Source organism: Bos taurus, chromosome 10 (assembly GCF_002263795.3).
Source record: "Bos taurus isolate L1 Dominette 01449 registration number 42190680 breed Hereford chromosome 10, ARS-UCD2.0, whole genome shotgun sequence".
NCBI lineage: Eukaryota > Metazoa > Chordata > Mammalia > Artiodactyla > Bovidae > Bos > Bos taurus.
In genome coordinates this window covers 93,833,020-93,858,150 of record NC_037337.1, presented here as the reverse complement: position 1 = coordinate 93,858,150, position 25,131 = coordinate 93,833,020, and the positions used below count along the sequence as shown (strand labels likewise).

General features: G+C 42.7%; 1 pseudogene; it reads right to left on the bottom strand.

Annotated features, from left to right (window-relative positions):
• Window positions 1-824: 824 nt before the first annotated feature.
• LOC132346283 (histone-lysine N-methyltransferase SETMAR-like) lies at window positions 825-4,599 on the bottom strand (annotated as a pseudogene).
• Window positions 4,600-25,131: the final 20,532 nt, after the last annotated feature.

Genomic DNA, 25,131 nt, shown 5'->3' with positions numbered 1-25,131 from the left:
AAAAGAACAGATTTTTAAAAAATAATCATAACGCCTCAATAGTGCTGTTAAGACTTCTGGGTTTGATGGAGTAATCAGGCTTACCTCTATTGCCATTTAAATCTGTGTTTCTAATCAGAAAAAAGAGTTTATTTTAACAGATAACCCAGAGATGGATTAAAAAAAAATACAGAATCTGAAATTATAAAATATATGACTTATTCCTATAAGGCATAATTAACTTATAAGAACCCTCAACTGACAGGGAAAATAAATTTAAGTCACGTTTGAAGTCTGCTTCATGAGTGGCCTGCACGCAGCAGCAGCCCAGCCTCCCTTCTGCAGGGCCCGTCACTCACTTCCTGAAGTACACTCCCCACTTCTCTTGTGATCTAAATCAAGGGTTATGCAGTTTCATAAAACTACCAGTCTTATATTACTCAAAAAATCTAGAAAATTTTCTAAGTCATAATGATTCCCTGAGTTTGTCACATTGACAAGGCTTTCTGTAATCAACCACAGTTCTACATCTCATGACCTACATTATGCAGATGCATGTTTTTCTAGAGAAATTTAGATCCTAAATTTTTTAAAAAATGCTTTCCTTTTTAGATAATTTTACTGAAACATATTCACCATATTTACTTTTAAACATAATTCACTTTTAAGAACAAATCACAAATGTACATTAAAAAAAAAGTATGGCTGTAGTTCTTAATCATAAGCAAGAGATTCTCTTTTAAGGAAAGAAAAAGGAACTTATTGTAAAGAAGATTTCGTTGATCTAAGAATCTCAGAATTCGATGGAGAAGGTGGCTTCCAGGCTATGCAGACAGGAGCACTACTTAGAATAACTCGGCAGAAGCACCTGACTCAGCTGTTAACGCCGTTACCGCTCTGGCAAACACCCGGCCTGCAGCTCGCACGGCCAGCACTGGGGCACTGGGGCCGGGACGCCCCCTCACTGCACCCCGTGCTACCAGTCTTACCGGCCAGCAGCGGGCAGACGGGTTGGGTGCATCTGACTGGCAGAGCTGGGTCACATGTTCACAGTCTTTGCTACAGGGAGGCTGGGAAGGAAATACATGGTAACTTCAACCTCTGTATTTGAAGGTAGGTTCTCCTTCATACCAAAAGTTCATGAGGTAAGAAATTCCTCAAACATAGAAGAGGGCTGAGATACTTGGTAGGCTGAAAATGGTAAATGCCTATCCCAGTAGTTACGCATGTACTCCTGTATTTATGCCCAGTTATTCTCAACCTCCTTCACAGGCTCCTGTTCCAAACGCTGGCATTTTCCTTCTCTGCATGTTTTCATCTGCATTACATTCTCCTGAGATTTCATCTGTTTCATAGTTTTATGGCTCCTAAAATGTACCTCTTTTAGCCTCATTCACATCATCCACTGTTGTAAGTCTGCTAAAGGTTTGCCAAAATCTATTACCCCTTTTCTTCTGGAGAAAGAATTTAGCTTGGCATGAAGCTTCCCGAACATACAAAATTTCCTAGTCTTTCTTGAAGCTAGTTCTGACTACACTGCTAATTCCTCTTTAAAGGAATGTGAACAAATGCGGTGAGTGCCACTTCCAGCTCTAAGACCTCAGATGTTCACATCTGTTTACTCCATGTTTCATCTCCCTTCCCTTTCGCCAACTCTGCAGTCTGTGGTAAGCCCACCTCAGCCATACAGATGACAAACAAAGGCAGCCTAGGAACCGGGATCGCTGAGAAGCAGACCTGCCCACCAATCTGAAGTGCTGAGCTTGAACTGATAAATGAGACAGAAATAAAGGTCTATATTTTGTAAGCCACAAAAATTGTTTTGGGGTGTGTAGTTAATAGCTTCTGAGCCTTTTGCTAACTTATACACACATACGCACACACATTTCCAAGTTTCCAACTTGCATTAGAAATCTTGGGGCTGGCTTAGATTTCTCCTGCTCTCTTATTCTCCCAATTCAGGAGATCACTAAATTATTTACATTTCATTTATTTGTCTCTTTCTCTAAACCCAGAGTGACCACCTCAGTCTGGGTTCTCGGTTTCTCTCTTGACGTGAATTCATTGCTATATGAGCTCAGGTCACCAAAACAAAACACCATAGACGGGGTGGCTTAAACAACAGAAACTTATTTTCTCACAGTTTGGGGGCTGTAAGTCCCACTTACTCCTCCTCATCTCTTCTTGACTTAAACCTCTGCAGCTAATGCCCCTATAAGTTTCAGCAGAAACCATGACATTTAAAACAGAACAACTAAGTTTCCTCAAGGAGAGTTTCCTGTGTGCTGAAGCTGGTCCCCTGGGGAAAACACTAATGGAAAAGATCCTGGTTACAGCAAAGACCTCCGTGGACTTCACATGAGACGATCACTCCTAGAAATGGCCCTGCAGTTGGGATAAAAAGTCAGAGGAAAACAAAATTTAGATCAATTTTCTTGAGTTTTACATGTCTGCCCTCATTTAAAATTTGTCACATATACAGGTGAAGTAAGACTTTAGTATGCTGCTTCCTTGTTTTTGGTATACACGATTAAAGCCCTGACCTAGCACACAGAAACAATAGAAAATTCCCATATGATGCTTCTGATTGGGAGGACTCAGCCTATGTAAATACCAAGTAACTCAGCTCCCAGGGGAGTGACTGATTTTTGTGATCTTTCCAGGTTATCGCCATTGATCATTGCTAAACTTTTTCATGGAAGGTTATCAAATTATAGAAAATAATAGACAATAATGTCTCCTGTGGCCACACTGATCCAACTATCTCATTTCATTTAAATTTTAACTTCTGGTCTTTTTAAAATGTGTGTAGGCTTCAACCTAATATGAATAAGGAAACTAAAGTCTATCCAAAATTGAGCAATTTCTCCATAATCACCCTATTTAATTGGACAGTGGCAGGATTTACTAGAACCTAGATTTCACTTACCGATCCCTATGACTCCTTTTCAATTCTGCTTCCTCTTACCATTAACCAACATTTTACAGTAGTTAGCTGAAAAGAGCAAAAAGTTTGAAGTTCAGGGTAAGTTTAGAACATGGTATTTCAAGTCATTTAAGCTGAGTTTTTTACCTGTAGAATGGAATAATAAATCTGGATTCATAAGGATGTTATGTGTAAGCATCTAGATTACAGCAGGTACTAAATAAATATAAGTCATCTTTATACCAATCAAACAGCTGTGGTTTCTATTTAGCTAACAATTTACTGGCCAATTGTTAAAATATTTAGGAGTAACAGACAAGAAAATTTTAAAAATCTGACTTCCTTTCTACTCTTTCCCTCCCAATCTGCACACACACACACACACACCCGAGTACTTGCACACACACACATCCCTTCCCCTGAAAAACATCTGTGAAGCAACTCTACAGTCACCCTTCCAACACGAATGTGATTTCTCACGCAGAGGCTATGTGTAGGGAGAGTGGTGGCTACAAGCAGAGTGTTTTTGGCGTCCCAGGAGGAAATCTCCCAACACACCATGAAGTACTCGCCACCCCACATCCGTTGCCTGCCCAGCCTGCTTGCTTACTTGTGGGATATAAGACATTGTATATTGTGATTTCTTGCTTGTTAAAATAGCCTTACTTGGGAGGGGTTTTGCATTTGCCCTTTTAGGTTGGTACAAAAGTAACTGCAGTTTCAGACCATGAATTTTAAATCATATAACTAGGCTCAAACACATCTTTATTAACCAAAATAGGAACCATTATAATCAACACATTTTTGCCAATGAGAAATTTGCTTATTCCCATAGAGTAAAAATCCGTGTTTCAGCATTCGAAGAACTCTTGGAAAGCATTTTCTGCTTCCTGCTGGTTGTGAAAGTGTTTTGCCTACAAAGAGTCGCAGAGATGCTTGAACAAGTGGTAGTTGGTTCACTAGGGGTCAGGTGAATATGGCAAACGAGGCACAACTTGTTCCACTTTTGAAGCGCTGGCTGTGCTACGTCAGCCAGGGGTTTTCGAGCAGACCTGGGCCTGCTCTATCGTTCAGCGCTGGCCGCAGGTGCTGCAGTTTTCTGTGCCCCACATCAATCTGCTGAGCACACTTCTCAGATGCAATGGTCTCGCCGGGATCAAGAAAGCCATCGTGTATGACGCCAGCAGCAGACCACCAAACAGTGATTATGACCTTTTTTGGTGCAAGTTTGGCTTTGGGAAGTGTTTTGGAACTTCTTCTCCATTCAACCACTGAGCTAGTCATTGCCAGCTGTCATATAAAATCCACTTTCTGTCGCACATCACATTCTGATGGAGAAACGGCTGGTTGTTGCTACATACAATTAGAGAAGACAACATTTCAAAATGATGATTTTTTTTTTAAGTCTGCTCAGGAGGCACTCATTTATTGAGCTTTTTCAAATGCCGAGTGACTGTAAAATGGTTGGCATCTGAGTTTTTCGGCAACTTCTCGCATCGCTGTAGCAGGTCAGCTGGGGCGACTGCTCTCCACTGGCCAATGCCACCTTCCCATGGCCAGCCACTGTGCTCCTCACCCTCAAGGCTCTCGTCTTCTTTGCAAAACTTGAACCAACACTGCACTGTACCTTCATTAGTAGCTCCTAGGCCAAATGTGTTGATGTCTCGAGTTGTCCCCACTGCTTTACAACCCATCTGAACTCAAATAAAAAATCACTTGACATTGCTTTTAGTCTAACATCATTTCTATAGTCTGAAATATAAAATAAACAGCAAGCAATGTCATTAGCTAAAAAATAAAGCAAGAAATGTGCATTAAAATGATGTATAACATAACATAAACATACATTTATTTTAAAATGTATTCCTAAGGTTAAGACAAAGGTCAACAATGCAAAACCACAGTTACTTTTGGACCAACCTAATAGTTCAATCTATTGGGTCACTCAGCAATCAACTCGGTCAGAAAGTTGGTCCAGCTGTACTAGAGTCTCAAAGGAAAAACAGGAGAGCTAATAATGACTATTGGTTAGTACAGTTATTGACTTAGTACTGTATGTCATAGAGTTCAAATAAAGAAATTAAGTAAGTGACCAAAGTCTTAAAAGGTATCATCAACTCACACAAATATACAAATAGTGAAATGTATTAAGACTTCAGAGGTTTATGAGAATATATTTATCAGTTACAATTTGTAAATAACAGAGAACAACTCTGCTTCCTTAACCAGGAAGAGAGTGTATTAAAGGAATAACAAGTAGTTATGGAACAGACAAGACACTGGAGAACCAAGTCTGGACGTGAGAGAGGGATGAGGCAGGGCTGAGAGCGCTCCGTGTGTAGATAGCATCTGTCCTTCCTGTCTGTACACCTTCCTGTGTAAATCCAGGGAGAAATCAATCAACTGACCTAGTTTGGCACAAGTGCACAAAGAATAAAATTCCTAATTTACAGCCCCACCAAAGCTACAGAGGCTAAATGATTCCTCCACAGGAAGTGAGGTGGTTCCCAGGAAGAACAGGTGCCGAACAGCCGTGTGAACCAGCGTCCTGCTCTAGAACACAGGACAAGCTGGTCTAGTGGGAAGGGAAAGAGACTAATTTAGGGAAGACTTTCTTTGTATCAGGTACTGTGAGGTTTCACACATTGTGTCATTTAATTCTTATACCAATCTTGTAAATCAAATATTATTTCCCCCACTTTCTATCTGAGAAAACTATAGCCAGGTTAAGGAAACGGCTCCAGATCAAAAACCAATAAGCATGTGGGCCGGGACCTGAATTCATGTCTGCAAGCTCTACAGTTGTCCTGTTTTGAGCTGGAAGGTACGACAAGACGTGGGTGCTGCTAGCCTCTGGGGAGAGCGGGCTGTTTAGATGACAGTGCAGGGGCCCGGCAGGATGCTGGGTCCTCCAAACGAGAGCAGGAGAGCAAACAGGTGCCAAGATGGAACTGGCTCCTGCAGGGAGGCCCCTTCTGGGGAGTCTCAGAGGAAGGGCAGCAGCTACAGAAACCTCCTGCTATGCGGGCAGTGATCAGCCTTTGATTTGCTTTTTAAAAAAAATAATAAAAACAGAAAAATATACCTGACCTCCAGTTTGGCAGGATAAAAGGATGGCAAAAGGCAGATATAAAGGTGGAAAGGGGTCACAGAGCGTGAACACAGCTGAGGATCTGACTTAGCCCAGTATCTGGGGTATCGATAATTCTTGTGGATAGGCACTTTGTCTTCTAATAATTCACCACTGAAAAATGCTTACAGGGTACATGCGCTACAAACGACAGTCATAGACTGCTGTAAATTGAGGCTTGAGAAACGGGCAGGAGATCAAATGGGCCTGGTAGAACATGGGAAGGAGATGGAGACTGCTGAAGGACTTCAAACAGGAGAGTGACATCATCCCATTTTACCAAAATTACCCTGGTTGCGGGGTGGCAAATAGACTAAATGGGGAAAAATGACAGCAGAATATCTAGTTATTCCCACTTATTCACTTCCTGAGTGAAAGAGAAAGGTTTCCTTAATGGAACTCTGTCCCTTTGCTGTGTACAAGGCAAAATTGTGCAATGCACTTTCTGGCCCAAGTACCCTGCTCTCTCTTTGTTAATGTCCTTCTTCCCTCTTCAGTCCCCATTTATATCTAAAAATCAGGGGCTGCCATCTTCTTTATTTCTGCTCCCCACTTAACCACCAGACTAGGAAGGCACTGCTACACCAATGACTGCCAACATTTCAAGGTGGTGCTTCACTTCTGGGACTGATGTTCACATTTTAATCAGTGCTGTCCATCGAACCAACAAGACCATTAATGCTGAGGCTTCAATAAACGAATGGGCCTATTAAAATATCTGGATTGGGAATTTCTCTTAGCACTCAAATCCATCACAAAGTATGAAAGTATCTGGCCTCCACTGAAAGGTTATTTTTGATGTTGAAAAGCATCTTTTCATGAAGCGAAGTGAAAGGCAAAGGAGAAAATGAAAGATACACCCATTTGAATGCAGAGTTCCAAAGAATACCAAGGAGAGATAAGAAGCCTTCCTCAGTGATCAACGCAAAGAAATAGAGGAAAATAGAATGGGAAAGACTATAGTCCCTTCAAGAAAATTAGAGATAACAAGGGAACATTTCATGCAAAAATGAGCACAATAAAGGACAGAAATGGTATGGACCTAACAGAAGCAGAAGATATTAAGAACAGATGGCAAGAATACACAGAAGAACTGTGCAAAAAATATCTTCAGGACCCAGATAATCACAATGGTGTGATCACTAACCCAGAGCCAGACATCGTGGAATGTGAAGTCAAGTGGGCCTTAAGAAGCATCATTACGAAAAAGCTAGTGGAGGTGATGGAACTCCAGTTGAACTATTTCAAATCCTGAAAGATGATTCTGTGAAAGTGCTGCACTTAATATGCCAGCAAATTGGAAAACTCAGCAGTGGCCACAGGACTGGAAAAGGTCAGTTTTCATTCCAATCCCAAAGAAAGGCAATGCCAAAGAATGCCCAAACTACCGCACAACTGTACTCAGCTCACACACATTATTAGTAAAATAATGCTAAAAATTCTCCAAGCCAGGCTTCAGCAATACGTGAACCATGAACCTCCAGATGTTCAAGCTGGTTTTAGAAAAGGCAGAGAAACCAGAGATCAAATCGCCAACATCCGCTGGATCATAGAAAAAGCAAGGGAATTCCAGAAAAACATCTAGTTTTGCTTCATTGACTATGATCAAACCTTTGACAGTGTGGATCACAACAGTGGAAAATTCTGAAAGAGATGGGAATACCAGACCACCTTAGCTGCCTCCTGAGAAATCTGTACGCAGGTTAAGAAGCAATGATTAGAACCAGACATGGAACAATGGACTGGTTCCAAATTGGGAAAGGAATACATCAAGGCTGTATATTGTCACCCTGCTTATTTAACTTATATGCAGAGTACATCATGAGAAATGCTGGACAGGATGAAGCACAAGGTGAAATCAAGATTGCTGGGAGAAATATAAATAACCTCAGATATGCAGATGACACCACGCTTGTTGAAGAAAGTGAAGAGGAACTAAAGAGCCTCTTGATGAAAGTGAAAGAGGAGAGTAAAAAAGCTGGCTTAAAACTCAACATCAGAAAACTAAGATCATGGCATCTGGTCCCATCACTTCATGGCAAATAGATGGGGAAACAATGGAAACAGTGACAGACTTTATTTTCTTGGGCTCCAAAATTACTGCAGATGATGACTGCAGCCATGAAATTAAAAGATGCTTGCTCCTTGGAAGAAAAGCTATGACCAACCTAGACAGCTTGTTAAAAAGCAGAGACATTACTTTACCAACAAAGGTCCATGTAGTCAAAGCTATGGTTTTCCAGTAGTCATGTATGGATGTGAGAGTCGGGCTACAAAGAAAGCTGAGCACTGAAGAATTGATGCTTTTGAACTGTGGTGTTGGAGAAGACTCTTGAGAGTCCCTTGGACAGCAAGACAATCCAACCAGTCCATCCTAAAGGAAATTCAGTCCTGAATATTCGTTGGAAGGACTGATGCTGAAGTTGAAGCTCTAATACTTTGGACACTTGACATGAAGAACTGACTCACTGGAAAAGACCCTGATGCTGGGAAAGATTGCGGGCAGGAGGAGAAGGGGATGAGATGGTTGGATGGCATCACCAACTCGATGGACATGAATCTGAGCGCTTCGGGACTTGGTGATGGACAAGGAAGCCTGGTGTGCTGTAGTCCGTGGAGTCACAAAGAGTCTGACACGACTGAGCAACTGAACTGAACTGTAGTGAATTCCATTCATGACCTTGACCTTTTATGATCTGGTGTATAAATGACCTACCGTCTAAGCTGTGTATTTTGCAGCATGAAGGGACTTCCCATGCTGCAGCATTCCTTTTTGTCATTTACCACATGTGGATGTAGAGAGATCAGTGCAAGTGAAATAGTAAGATCAAGTGCTTATGTTATGGGATGTGAGACCTTGAGCAAGCTATGTCACCTTTCTGGGCCTTAGTTTCCTCGTCTACACGTGGATATATTACTGACACCTACCTCATATCTACCTCTTAAGGAATTTTTGAGGATTAATTCAAAGTCAAAAAGCACTGAGCACAATACCGAGCACATAGCAGTCAACAAACATGAGGGACTGTGGGTTAATATTTCTAGCATATCAGCGAAGTTACTATTTTACACCACTATTCTGCAGTTATGATGCAGGTTTTTGGGCTCCCAGATGAGACGGTCCTTCGAAGTGTGATTCGTGGCTCATTTAACTTTACATTCTCAGTGGAATAGCTAGCACTTGGTAAGTGGTTAGCAAATAACTGCTCAAGGAATGAATGGATTTTTTGGACTTTGCGCTTCTACATGTCTCTGTTTAAAAGTCATATTATCTAAGTGGTTTAAAATGTTTGGAGGTTTTGTGGGACTAAAGAGGCAGACTAAGTGTCAGAATGATCATCAGAGTGTATCCAGCAGTGGGATGGGAATTTTACAGGCTTCCGCGCTGTGCTGTCAGGCTCCTGAGAGCTTTCTCATACAACATATCTTATACCCCTCAGTACAACCCTAAGAGATAACATTTCCAGATAATGAACAAGAAAACAGCCGTGGAACCAGCTAATTTGCTTGAAGGCATTGCATTCCTAAGGGGAACAGGTATAAATGAGAAGGGCAAAGTGTAGTAGTCAGAACCCCAAATAGTTTGGTCCCACCTCTTATCAGCTGGGTAACCCTGGGGGAGTCACTGAAGCACTCCTGTCAGCTGCCTCACATGTAGAAATGACAACGAGAGCGTTCTCTCATAGGCTGTTTTGAAAACTAACTGAGGAAAAGACCATTCAGTCTCCCTGTCTGAACGCAGTATAACTCACCCTCACCACCGCAGGCCGCTGGGCCCTCGGCAGTGCCACATGGGCCCGAACTCATGGCAGTGACGCCCAAGGCCTCAACCCTGGGTGACTCCCTCCCTGATATGGGCAAAGTCCAAAGCTTTCTTGTGTCCCTTTTATACAAAGAATACTTACTGGAAAATGACTAACGAACAGCAAAGTTGAATAAAGTGCAAAGTATGACTTTTTTAAGTTTATTTTTTAAAATATTTCTCTCCACAGTGATGAAATGTGCCCATCACAAAGGACATGCACACAGAGAAGCTTTTCTACACCAAAGAGCAGAAGCCTTCCTGGTTCCACAGGTGATGTCCAGCAGGTCACCTGTGGTATCAGGGGAGACAGGTCCTTTTAGGCAACTGACCGCAACACGGGCTAGTGTCGGCCACAGGCCAGTGGGGCGCTCTCATGCTGGCTGCCCAACAGAATCACCTGTGAAACTTAAAATAGTCGATGCTTAGGTTCCACCTCAGACTAATTAAATCAGAATCTCTTGGACAAGGCTCAGGCATCAGTAATTTTTTTAACCGCCTTAATGATTACTATGTACAGCCAAGATCGAAAACTAGGCTGAAAGCTTTGTGGCCACAGCAGCTAAAACTCACCTGATCAGTTTTCCACTGGTTCTTCTACAAGACACCTTGTTTATCTGGAAAGTGTTTCTCATCTGTAATTTGTATGTATATTCTTAATTCATATATAAATCATTGGCATTGTCTTGAATAATATTTTCTTGCAGTATTCAATTCAGTTCAGTTCAGTCACTCAGTTCATGTCCGACCTTTGCGACCCCATGAATCGCAGCACACCAGGCCTCCCTGTCCATCACCAGTTCCTGGAGTTTAACTCAAACTTATGTCCATCGAGTCAGTGATGACATCCAGCCATCTCATCCTCTGCCGTCCCCTTCTCTTCCTGCCCCAATCCCTCCAGCATCAGGGTCTTTCCAATGAGTCAACTCTTTGCATGAGGTGGCCAAAGTACTGGAGTTTCAGCTTTAGCATCATTCCTACCAATGAAACACCCAGGACTGATCTCCTTCAGAATGGACTGGTTGGATCTCCTTGCAGTCCAAGGGACTCTCAAGAGTCTTCTCCAACACCACAGTTCAAAAGCATCAATTCTTTGGCACTCAGTTTTCTTCACCAGTCCAACTCTCACATCCATACACGACCACTGGAAAAACCATAGCCTTGACTAGATGGACCTTTGTTGGCAAAGTAGTGTCTCTGCTTTTGAATATGCTATCTAGGTTGGTCATAACTTTCTTTCCAATGAGTAAGCATCTTTTAATTTCATGGCTGCAATCACCCATCTGCAGTGATTTTGGAGCCCCCCCAAAATAAAGTCAGCCACTGTTTCCACTGTTTCCCCAACTATTTGCCATGAAGTGATGGACCAGATGCCATGATCTTAGTTTTCTGAATGTTAAGCTTTAAGCCAACTTTTTCACTCTCCTCTTTCACTTGCAGCATTAATTACCACTAATTAAAATTGAGTATATACAACTAAATACTGATGCTTATATTACTATTCAAACATATATATCTCACTCTAAGTTAAAGTCGACTAGTAAAGGGTCAAGACAACCATTGATCCTTCAGTGAAGTCACTCAGTCATAGTCTGACTCTTTGCAACCCTGTGGACTGTAACCTACCAGGCTCCTCCGGACATGGGATTCTCCAGGCAAGAATACTGGAGTGGTTTGCCATTTCCTTCTCTAGGGGATCTTCCCGACCCAGGGATTGAACCCAGGTCTCCCCGCCTTGCTGGCAGCACCTTTAACCTCTAAGCCACCAGGGAAGCCCAGTAAAGGGTCAAGATAACAACTGATGACAGAAAATCCTGATTCCTATTCAGTGCGCAAACTTAAGGGATTTCTCGTCAGGAATCCCCACCGGCTAGATAGGTGTCTCCATCTACTGGCAAAGTGTGATATCGCGCCTGATTCCCTGCATCCAGAGGAGACTCCCTCTGTCTTTAACAGGCGCTGTTACCCTCCACAAAGAACCGATGTGGAGGAAGAGGGCCCCCTCCCAGAAGGGCTCTGTGACTGACTTCAGGGAAGACCTGTTTCTTCTGGCCCCAAGCACAGATTCAGCTACCTCCAAGTCATGCTGGTTCTTTCAAGGAGAGGCTAGTGCTAGCAACGAAAATCCGAAGCTGGCCTCAGGCTTCAGTACCTAAAAAATATTTATTGAGAAAACTTTAATATCTTCCTGTAGATTGAACTATAAAAGAGTTATCCAGAATATATTAGGAGGTCCTGCTGATTTTTTAATTATCACTGAATTATGCTTTGAACGTTACTATCAGCCTGGAAGGACACTGTAAGAAACGCTGAGTGCTGCCTTCACCTTTCCCAGTGTCCTCACTCACTATCAGAACCGCGGCTTTGTTCCATGCCGGGGTCCAGCCCCGGTGGATCCAGGGAATTCGAAGCGGGGACGGCGTCGGCGAGGATCAGGAAACAACTGCTTAATTAAACTTTAATTAAGGATATAAAGACTAATAGAATAAGGATAGCTCAGTGAGGAAATTCAGTGGAGAAAAGAGGCTGAATAATTCAGCCAGAAGGTAAGAGAAAGAACGACATGGTGAGACCAAGTTTCGGTGAACAAGGCCGCACTTTATTTTCCAAAGTAGTTTTTATACCTTAAGTTATGCATAGAGGATAATGGGCGAAGGGGTAGAGTCAGGCAGCAAGCCAGGCTTTCTTCCTGCAAACTTACCATATGCAAAAGCTTAGGTGATTTGCATCATCTTCTGGCCAGGAGGCCTGTTAACATTTTAAGATCCTTTCTTCAGAAAACTTATTTTTCTCTAAAGGTGATTGGTCAGGAGCCACCCTCCAAAAGCATTAGATAAAGTTGCATTCCTACAGAGCAAAGGTGTGGTGGGCTATAACAAGAAAAAGAATTAACTCAAGGGTCCAGGTTACAAACATTAAAGCTACTACTTACACCAATTCTATTAATCAATACACTGCCAGGGACACAGCAGGTAAGGGATATGGAGACTTAGCAGCAAACATTGGCCCAACAAGTGAAAATCCCTTCACCAATACAATTTCTAATCAATCTTTTAACTACTCAAAAGAATCTTGTGTTTAGACAGTTTAGAACATCTCCTGCCTCTCCACAGTTGGGAGGCTCTGAACAATCACATGTGGCCAGAAAAACCTATTCAGGCAGGCTAGAGGATTTCCAAAGGAGTTTGTAGGTTAAAACACTGGTCACACCCAGGAATTATTAACTGGAGCTGTAAGCTAACTCTTTTTTCAGAGAGGTAGTGGAGGACAGCCCCCCCGTAAAGTCAGAGGTGTAGGTGAAAGCACAAAGCAGAAAGTAGGCAGACTCTGGTTTTGGGGTGTAAATGCTCGAGAATTTTCAGGGAGACTCCTAAGGCTCTATCCCGCCTTTGCGTATGCGGAGCCTCCTTCCTTATGACCTTTGTCATGGGTGGAGCTCCTCACACTGGCTCCCGGCAGTGATTAGAATTCTAGTTGAGCTATTCCAGATCCTGAAAGATGATGCTGTGGAAAGTGCTGCACTCAATATGCAATATGCACTCAATATGCAATATGCCGGCTCCCGGCAGTTCCAAGCTGCAAAGCTCAGCGTCTAGCACTCCATGCCCTCAGTTAGGGGTCTCCACACGACACAATTCCCATCAACAGGGTGTAAGGGACACTGTCTAGTTTTCTACTCAATAACCTCACTCCTTACTAACAGAGCCCAGTTCTGTTCACACTAGCAATATGCCCCAAGAGTTGGGAATACTCATCAGTTTCCCCTTTCACATCAACTTTGGAAGACAGAGCCAGATGTGTGGTTCTTGTCTAATAAGGAGGGCTCTGCAGAGTGCAGTATTTCTACTTTGACTTTCTATCTCCACCCAAGATTTCCATTTATCTTTTTCACCCTACTTTCACAAATACTATCTTTCTGTCTTCTCCCATTAAACCACCCTAAAATCTTTCTAAAGTAAACCATGCAGAAGCCGCAGCAAGGAGAGTCAAGAGAAACAGAAAAAGAAGAGAGGGAAAGAAAGAGAGGAAAAGAGAAGAAGGGAAAGGACAGGAAACAGATAAGAAAGGAAGGGAGAGGGGAAGATGAAAAGGGGGAAGGAAGGGAAGGTTGGAAGGAGAAAGGGCAAATTATGCAGAGAGTGAGAAAGGGAGAGGGAGAGCCAGGGAAGAGGAGCCAGAAAGGAGGGCAGAGCGGAGAGACGGGACAAACACGACCGGGTGAAGGGGAGCCGTGCGGGTCCAGACGGATGAAGGGACAGTGGCCACCACTGCCATCGGCGACTCACTGTGAGAGTCAGAGAGGCTGATCCATGGTGGGCGTGATAAAGGGATACCAATAGAAAGCCCACTGCCTGCGGGGTACGAGTCTGGTTCCAAGCTTTTGAAACGTTTTTCTCTCAATACCTGTTGTCAGGTGAGCAATCACCTTGAGACAATGGTTCCTGTGTGTTCAGGAGGCAACACTTGCCTATCCAGAGGCAAGAGCCTGTGGCCACAGTGTCGCTCAACAATCAGCGTGATAGCGTGATGAGCAGCGATGGTTTTTATCTGGCAGCGCATAGGTAGGGCCAGAATGAATGGCACTCATGAATAGCTGATTCCGGCTCTCACAAATACTGAGGTTCCCACGCAGAGCCCTGCCATGTGCTGTGCTGTGCTTAGTCGCTCAGTCGTGTCCGACTCTTTGCAATCCCATGGACTGCAGCCCACCAGACTCCTCTGTCCATGGAATTCTCCAGGCAGGAATGCTGGAGGGGGTTGCCATGCCCTCCCCCAGGGGTCTTCTCAACCCAGGGATCGAACCCAGGTCTCCTGCATTGCAGGCAGATTCTTTACCAGATGAGCCACCAGGGAAGTCCAAGAATACTGGAGTGGGTAGCCTTTCCCTTCTCCAGGGGATCTTCCCAACCCAGAAATTGAACCGGGGTCTCCTGCATTGTAGGTAGATTCTTTACCAGCTAAGCTACCAGGGAAGGCCGAGTATAGCTAGCATATGATAAATATTTAGTGACTACTTGTTCCTTCCCTCACTTTCTGTGTTCACACACAAACTTTCTACTTCCTTTATTTGTCTAACATATCTCATGGGTCACCAACCTACTTATTTCTTAACAAAGACAAGCTTCTTCCATCAGTTTTTTAATCTCATTCTCCATGGAAGGGTAAAACTCATTACATGTGGCATTTTTTTTTATCTTGACAATACTCCTTTCTACATTCTGATATCAAAAGAGGGAAATGTCTAGCTTTGAATTTAGCTTAATGCAGCCCACTAAAATAAGTACCTAAAACAATTTTAACAGAAGCCTAGCATGCAGAATACACATTAATGCCCATCTAAACTTTTATTTGGGGCTTTCCTGGTGGCTCAGTGGTAAAGAATCTACCTGTAATTCAGGAGATGTTGGTTCTATCACTGGGTTGGGAAGATCCCCTTGGAGAAAGAAATGGCAACTCACTCCAGTGTTCTTGCCTGGGAAATCCTACGGACAGAGGCGCCTGGTGGGCTACAGTCTACGGGGTTGCAAAAGAGTTGGACATCACTTAGCAACTAAACAACAACAACAATACCTTTATTTGGCTTCTCGACATATTTCACTATGCAAAAATTGTCTTTTTTCAAAGAAGAAGCACTGAATTTCTCTAGGTAGCTCCTTGTAAATCTATACCAATTTTATACACAAATGGCTACAGTCCAACTTTCTCAACTGACTCTTCTATGAAAGGTACAAGATGATCTTGGATGGAAAAAACTGAACTTTTACAATTCAGTAAATTGTTAATAATTATTTAAGTCTTTCTTCACTGTTCTGAATCATAATACAGTTTCTAATTGTATCCCTGCTTTCAATTCCTGATCCTATAAAAAGAAACAATGGGATAGCCAAGCTATTTCATCTATAAATAGATACCAGGTTATTTCTGCTCCCCTCAGAATTTCTGTTTTCCTACAGATGATTGTAATTCTCAGTTACTAGGGCTAAGCAGTTGACAGAGTACATTCCACTACAAAACAGCATGGAACAGTTTTATGTCCTAGTTCCATTTTTCTTTAGTTAAAATGATGACACATTTTTTAGATGAACTAGCTTCTTAGCTTCCAGCCATGGCTAAGAAGTAGACAAATGCTCTGTTCTATGTTTATGTCATAGAAACCAAGTGTGGTTTCAAGAAGAAGCAAACTTTCCAGTCAATTGTTGTTGGAAGAGCTAACTATTAATAATTCACAATAAAACCATGGCTGATATCAGATACTTAGTACTCACATGGGCAATAAAAGGAAAGGCTAACACTATGTAAACCACATGCTATGGTCCAGGCAGGAAAGAACTCTATTAAACAGGTCAATTAACTCAGCAGTCTGAAGGCACATTTGATAATTTACTCATCTAAAAGGTAAAGACTTCTATCCAAAATCAACCACTGCATAGATGCGGTCTTAATCTGGGTTGCTATTAATAGAATATCATAGATGGGGTGGCTTAATAACAGTCATTTATTCCTCACAGTGCTATAGGCTGGAAGTCCAAGGTAGAGCCAGCAGATCTGGTATCTGGTGAAGACTCTCTCCCTTTTTCACAGGTGGCCATCTTCCCTTATATCCACCCTGGCAGAGAGTAAAGAGAGGAAACTAGCTCTCTCATGTCTCTTCTTAGAGACTAATCCCATTAAGAGGGCTCAGTGATCAGTGCAAAGAAATAGAGGAAAACAATAGAATGGGAAAGACTAGAGATCTCTTCAAGAAAATTAGAGATACCAAGGGAACATTTCATGCAAAGATGGGCTCGATAAAGGATAGAAATGGTATGGACCTAACAGAAGCAGAAGATATTAAGAGGTGGCAAGAATACACAGAAGAACTGTACAAAAAAGATTTTCACAACCCAGATAATCACGATGATGTGATCACTCACCTAGAGCCAGACATCCTGGAGTTTGAAGTCAAGTGGGCCTTAGGAAGCACCACTATGAACAAAGCTAGTGGAGGTGATGAAATTCCAGTTGACCTATTTCAAAACCTGAAAGATGATGCTGTGAAAGTGCTGCACTCAATATGCCAGGAAATTGGGAAAACTCAGCAGTGGCCACAGGACTGGAAAAGGTCAGTTTTCATTCCAATCCCAAAGAAAGGCAATGCCAAAGAGTGCTCAGACTACCACACAATTGCACTCATCTCACACGTTAGTAAACTAATGCTCAAAATTCTCCAAGCCAGGCTTCAGCAATACGTGAACCGTGAACTTCCAGATGTTCAAGCTGGTTTTAGAATAGGTAGAGGAACCAGAGATCAAATTGCCAACATCCACTGGATCATTGAAAAAGCAAGAGAGTTTCAGAAAACCATCTCTTTCTGCTTTATTGACTATGCCAAAGCCTTTGACTATGTAGATCACAATAAACTGTGGAAAATTCTGAAAGAGATGGGAATACCAGACCATCTGACCTGTCTTCTTACAAATTTGTATGCAGGTCAGGAAGCAACAGTTAGAACTGGAAATGGAACAACAGACTGGTTCCAAATAGGAAAAGAAGTACGTCAGGGCTGTATATTGTCACCCTGCTTATTTAACCTATATGCAGAGTACACCAGGAGAAACGCTTGGCTGGATGAAGCAGAAGCTGGAATCAAGATTGCTGGGAGAAATATCAATAACCTCCTACATGCAGATGACACCACCCTTATGGCAGAAAGTGAAGAACTAAAGAGCCTCTTGATGAAAGTGAAAGTGGAGAGTGAAAAAGTTGGCTTAAAGCTCAACATTCAGAAAACTAAGATCATGGCATCTGGTCCCATCACTTTATGGCAAGTAGATGGGGAAATGGTGGCTGACTTTATTTTTTTGAGCTCCCAAATCACTGCAGATGGTGACTGCAGCCATGAAATTAAAAGACGCTTACTCCTTGAAAAGAAAGTTATGACCAACCTAGACAGCATATTAAAAAGCAAGAGACATTACTTTGTCAACAAAGGTTCATCTAGTGAAAGCTATGGTTTTTCCAGTAGTCATGTATGGATGTGAGAGTTGGACTATAAAAAAAGCTGAGTGCAGAAGAATCGATGCTTTTGAACTGTGGTGTTGGAGAAGACTCTTGAGAGTCCCTTGGACTACAAGGAGATCAATTCAATCCATCCTAAAGGAGATCAGTCCTGGATGTTCATTGGAAGGACTGATGCTGAGGCTGAAGCTCCAATACTTTGATCACCTGATGCGAAGAACTGACTGATTTGAAAAGACCCTGATGCTGGGAAAGATTGAGGGCAAGAGGAGAAGGGGATGACAGAGGATGAGATGGCTGGATGGCATCACCGACTCAATGGACGTGAGTTTGGGTAAACTCCAGGAGCTGGTGATGGACAGGGAGGCCTGGTGTGGTGCGGTCCATGGGGTTGCAGAGTTGGACACAACTGAGCGACTGAACTGAACTGAATCATTTAAGGCTCCATTCCCTGACACCATCACACTGGGGGAGGTATGTGTGGGGATGATTTCGGATTTCATCACATGAATTTGGGGGAAAGACAACTATTCAGTCCATAGCAGATGCTCTAGGGTGTGGGTTGGCTTTAGGAATGTTATTCATGGTGTCACATGAAGGTGCCCAGTTAGTGACAACTGACTTCAGCTGGCCATATTTCAGGCCAGAGTGTTTTCTTTTCTATTGAATGGGTGCTTGTGTTTTTAGGATTTTTGGTGTCCTGATAAATAACAACTGTTAAGAAGAGTACCCACACTTGCAAATAAAGCCAAAAAAAAAAAAATCACTTCATGCCTTTTGAAAGCCACACTAGAGCTTTCTGTTAAGAAGCTATGATATCTAACAAGGGTCATCTGATATATGGAAAGATGACTTGGACATGTTATCTACTTTTGATTAAGGCCCTGATTCTGTAAAGCTATTTATTTACTTAGAAAAGATAAGTTACATTTTTTTTTGTCCAGTAGAGATGCAAATAATTTCTTTTTAGCATAAATGATATTCCGAAGTTTGAAATTTATTGCTCTATAGAACATTAACTAGTTTTGTATCTAGCTGAGGAATTGGTCTTAGCTGTCTTTCACTTTCTTTCAGTCTCTTATATCCTCTTTGAACCAGCTTGACTTTCCTGTAAAGTGAACTGCATCTTTCATGTGTACTCATCACATATTTGTATGAATTACATATATTTTAAAATTATATTTTGCCATATCCTCTTCCCCACCCTACCACAAATAAAAACATAAAAGTTTAGTGAAACGGATATACTTAAAGATAATACACTCAAAATATCTACTTTCTCTACTGGAAAATTTGCCTGTATAACATAGCTTTAGAGCTGAAGTCAAAAAGTCTTGTCAGCATTTCACTCGTGAATTTAACTCACTTGTTCATGCACTTCCTGGCAGAACTGTACAGCTTCAGCCCTCTGTCTCAGCTCTTCAGAGGCAGGTCATTTTCACCATGTGGCAGACTGTAGATAATAACACCCTCTATCGGCTGAGGAATGGAAAGAAAAGCTGAGCTGAATGTGCACAGTCTTTCCTCCCATATCCATCAACCAAGGAAGGCATTCACCCTTCCCCGGGGAGGAGGTAAAGAGCAGGAGAAAAGAGGCCAGAAATGAGGACAGAAAGTTAAACCACTGCTGCCGCAACTCAGGACGTCTGATCTCCCTGCTCTTCCGGGAAATGGAGTAACCCTCCAGTCTGGAGAAAAGCACAGGCCGGGTCTTTGCCGTAACGAATCAAGTGACTGCTCCCCGCATGTTTAGCATCTTAACTATAAACCAAGCAATAACACAGAACACTTTTATATTGGGCCTTATAAGAGACATCAACCAATTCATATAATATCAAAAGAAGTAAGTTTTATTCAACTTTAACTTCAAGCAAAGTTGGTACACAGGAATGTGTTAAATGAACAAATGACTGAATAATGAGGTACAGGGTGCTATTTCAACATATCAAGGGAAGCTGAAGTTTTTCTTACAAGTAAAATAGAGAGTCTAGTCGGAGAAGGCAATGGCACCCCACTCCAGTACTCTTGCCTGGAAAATCCCATGGATGGAGGATTCTGGCGGCCTGCAGACCATGGGGTTGTGAAGAGTCAGACACGACTGAGTGACTTCACTTTCACTTTTCACTTTCATGCATTGGAGAAGGAAACGGCAACCCACTCCAGTGTTCTTGCCTGGAAAATCCCAGGGACGGGGGAGCCTGGTGGGTTGCCGTCTATGGGGTCGCACAAAGTCAGACAGGACTGAAGCGACTAAGCAGTAGCAGCAGCAGCAGCAGTCAAATAGCAAAGCACATTTCTGCACCATGGCAGTTAATGAAGTAGTTTTTTGAAAGAATGGTGGCTAAATCAGCTTGGAGATAAAAATAACATCTGAAATATACTGATTTGCTCCTTCCCTGTGCTTCTGAATTTCATCCAAATTATCCCACATCAATCAGAATGAGTATCATTAAGGTCCTTCGGTAAAGGAGATGCCACATGATCTCTTGGAAGAGAATTCCATGTCCCTCAAATCTTAAAGCTGAGAATATTTAGAAGTCCATGTGAAATCCTCTCTGCTCCAAAACAAATGCAATTCTATTTTCTCTTCAGAAAAGGAATGAAGCTTTGTTAGAGAAATCTCCTCTTTGCAAAACATATTTTCACAATTTTGCGTGAAATCTATCCCAGATAATCTGAATCTTTTTAAAAAAGAAAATCTAAACAAGCCCAAACTAGAAACAACCAGAAAGTCTATAAATGGAAAAATAAATTGTTAGTAGATTCATATGAAGGAATATCAGCAATAGAAAGAAAAAACTACTGATAAACACAGAAACACAGATAAATCTCAACACATTAGTTTAGTGAAAGCCAGACATAAAAAAGCACACAATACCTGATTTTATGTCCATGAAATCTAAGAATAAGTAACAGTAATCTATAGTTACAGAAATCAAAACAGTAATTGTTTATGAGGTGAGTGTGTAGAGGAGAAGGGAACTGACTGCAAAGGGACAAAAGATCACGTTTCTGGGGTGAGGGAAATGTTCTATATTTTATTTTGTTTAGTAGTTTTGTGAATTTGTATAATTGTCAAAATTTACTGAACCAAGTACTTAATACCTATGCATTTGAATTTATGTAAATAAAAACTCAGAAAAGAAAATACAGGGCTGTCACAGATACTGCCAACAGCCTTGCCAGCACTTTCAATAAACCAAGGACCCTGAAGTTTCAACTGCTTTCTTGAAAGCAGAGAAGATTATAGCTGAACAAAAAACCGTGTTCTGGCTGGCTGTACTTTTTCCTCCTCTGTAAATAGTCAGCTTCACCTGTACAGGTAAAGTCAGGAAGTCAGTTTCCAGATAATTCCATACTCCAAGGTGTGCTAGGCTCTGAAGGGGACCAAAACCAGTAATTAATGAGGTCTGCTCTTTATTACGGAGAAGGCAATGGCACCCCACTCCAGTACTCTTGCCTGGCAAATCCCATGGACAGAGGAGCCTGGTAGGCTGCAGTTCATGGGGTCACTAAGAGTCGGACACTACTGAGCGACTTCACTTTCACTTTTCACTTTCATGCATTGGAGAAGGAAATGGCAACCCACTTCAGTGTTCTTGCCTGGAGAATCCCAAGGATGGGGGAGCCTGATGGGCTGCCGTCTGTGGGGTCGCACAGAGTTGGACACGACTGAAGCAACTTAGCAGCAGCAGCTCTTTATTAGCCAGGGTGCCTTTCTGATCTACTTCCCATTCAAACAGATCTAGAGGGCTGTTGGGTATGAAGTTTTCACATCTATTCAGGTACCAGATCAGCAAAATGGTTCTGCGGTTGATAATAAAATCAATAGATCATTTTTTAAATATCGGCACAAGCACAGTTCTTTCTCCAAGGTAAAGAGGAGGAGGTTGCCAGCACCAATTAATCCAAGCCAGGACACCCCAGGATTTATGGGATGTGCAGAAATACTCTATTCAATCTTAATGACATTGTACCAGTTTCCTTAAATGGACTAGGCTGTGGAGACTGAGGCTTTCTAACTATAGAGTGATCTTGGCCAAACGACTTCAAATGAGCAGGTACCAGGAGGGTGAAACAGGATGATTTATTTGGATGATCAAATGAGGTCAATAATCATAAACTGAGATGAGAGTCCTTCTCAGCCTCCTCTCAGAAATCTGCATGACACATACGTAACTTGACTTCCTTTTGAGAAAAACACTTCCTCAGAAACACAGCCTTTAATAAGCTAGTCCATCGTTTTATTAGGCCACTTGCTTCTGAGGTACTATAATTGCTATAGAAAATATCAAAGTATTTGTAAGCATTAGGGAAGAATAAGGAAGTCAATCAGGAGGATGATTCTTAATTACTACTGAGGTTCCCCTCCATCCTTTTTAGAAGTTTATAACTCTTGACTAATGGCAGTACTGACATATAGTCCTTTTGAAGTACTGAGGGGGTAAAGGGAGGTGGGCGGAGAGTGGTTGCATACCTAAGGGGTCCTTGGGCTACAAGGGTAGAGACAAGATCATGACATTAGGTGACTGGTGGAGGAGAAAGTGGGACATGTTAGCAGATCTGAGATACCTTTAGGATGACAGGTTCCTAGACTGCATTATCTGTTAGCTCCTGTCAAGGATTTCATACATGTGAAAGCTGAGGTCTCTGATAGAATATGATGATCCGAGCTTCCTCTGTGCTGATATCAGTTGATAAAACTCATAAAAAAATTATGAAGCATCACTCTGGATGAATAAAATAGCTAAAGCAATGCTCAAGGGCTACTCCATCTACGCCCAAACAAGAACTCCCCTGGGTTTAATCCATTTGGCTAATTAGTGTGTTGGGCTCTTCTATCCAGACAATATATGTGAATTTTAGCCACCTGCACAACTTGAGAGCCATGACTCTCAGAGTGGGTAAAAGTAAAGGGATTTTGCGTCCTACGTGGATATCACCAAAGGGCATCTCCTTTGGTGAGGGAGCTTTCAATAATCCAGCGGACAAGACGACACATTCTGGGGATGTCAGTGTGCCTCCTCCCCAAGCTACCCAAGTGTCTGTTTAAAGTGCCCGTGGGCAATGGCCAAGGTGGCAGGGATGAAGGCGGTGCCCGGCTTCCAAACACGCACAGGCTGAGGGGACTGCTGCTGCTGCATGCTGGGGCTGCGCCCAGCAGAGACAAGTGCTGAGCCCCTATATGCATGTTTCCTGAGATCCAGCCAGCCACCCAGCGGCAGGTTAATTAACTGGACTTCTTCCATCATGGAGAGGACAGCAATTTGTCCTCATGCATTTGTGTTCCTTGCTTTTAATACCTCTGCCAGCACCACCATGTATGAACTTAAGGAGCGCCTTACTCACCACCATGGCATTCCCACAACATTATTTTGGATCAAGAAACTCATGCCATGGCAAAAGAAGTACACCAAAGGGCTTGTGCTTATGAAATTCACTGGTCTTACCACGACCCTGAAACTCCAGAAGGCCATGTCCTGATAGACCAGTAAGACAGCTTACTGAAGACTGCATTATGACGACAGTTGAGAGAGAACGCGATCAAAGGACAGGTGTTATTGTCCAAAAGGCAGTACATGTTTTGATTCAACAGCCAATACACGGTACTGATTCTCTCATACTCAGAATGCCTGAATGTGATAATTAAGTGGTGGAAGTGGGAGTAACCTATTACGTTGAATAACGCTCTCTCAGAGTGCTTGGTTCCCTTCCCCTCAACTTTGGGCATTTCTGGTTTGGAAATCTTGGTTCTTAAGGGAGGAATGCTTTCACCAGGGAACAAAGCAAACTGAATTGGAAACTGAGGAACAAACAGGTAAAAGGAGAGAAAGGAGATGCTCTACTGTCCGGGTGACTTCTGATTGTCACAGGGAAGTTGCTGCTGCTGCTGCTGCTGCTGCTGCTAGGTCACTTCAGTCATGTCCGACTCTGTGCGACCCCACAGACAGCAGCCCACCAAGCTCCACCGTCCCTGGGATTCTCTAGGCAAGAACACTGGAGTGGGTTGCCATTTCCTTCTCCAATGCATGAAAGTGAAAAGAGAAAGTGAAGTCGCTCAGGCATGTCCGACTCTTAGCAACCCCATGGACTGCAGCCCACCAGGCTCCTCCGTCCATGGGATTTTCCAGGCAAGAACACTGGAGTGGGGTGCCACTGCCTTCTCTGCACAGGGAAATGACATTGCTGCTAATTTCTAGGGAGTAGGAAGAACTGATATTCTCTCCCGAGTCCTGTCAGGGTCCCCTAGCACGGGGCTGCTGAAGGAAGACTGCAGGACGACGAGCTGCAGTGCAAGAAGAGACATGCTCTTGCTGCCTGCTGCTCTAGTCAGTAGTCCTCCAGCAACGCCCCTCTGATCCATCAATTTACTCCAGAGGCAAGGAGGATTCCAGCTGGCAGTTTTTCCAGACCACTAGGACCTCATGATTGGAGAAGGCAATGGCAACCCACTCCAGTGTTCTTGCCTGGAAAACCCCAGGGACGGGGGAGCCTGGTGGGCTGCTGTCTATGGGGTCGCACAGAGTTGGACACAACTGAAGCAACTTAGCAGCAGCAGCAGCAGGACCTCATGGCCTCATAGGACTCATTCAGAGGTGCCAGCAACAGTTGGCCAATGCAGCTTCCTTAGAGATCCATTTTATCTCTGTTTAGCAATCCTCCAGTGCCTTGTTCCTGAGGCACAAACATCAGTGAGGTTGCACCGCTGTCCTCAGAGCTCTAAATTCCAGGTCCAGGAAGCACGCCTCAGAGCTCTACGAATCCCTGCTCCTTGAGGCCTCTGCTTCAGGCTTCTCAGTTTTAATAATTTCAATCTTTCCTCCCTGTTTCTCTGTTCCTACAAGTGGAGAACTGCTGAATAGACTCAGACTGAATTGCTTGTCCGTAGTTGCTTTTTCAGTATAAACACACCTAAGGAAGCCTCTAATAATGAATAGTATTTTCTAAAGTCTGTTTCCATCCAAACCTCTCAGATGTTAAGGGCCGACCTTTGCATCAGATCCCCATGTTATATGCTATTTCAGACTTTTTACACAAAATTTTCATTGCTGGGGGAAAAAATGAATTAAATTAGCTGAAAATACTTGTTCATGTGTTCAAATTAAGCGGTATTTTTAGAAATAAGTAGACAACCTGAGGATAAAGTTCTGCACAAAACAAACAAACAAGAAAAAAAGGTCAAGGACTGACAAAAAACAAGCAGATAAACTGGTGTTGGTGACTGGTGTCTATATCTAGGGCATAATGGAAGGAAAATCTCTGGTTCTTTGTATGTGACAAAAAAGTAATGTGGTT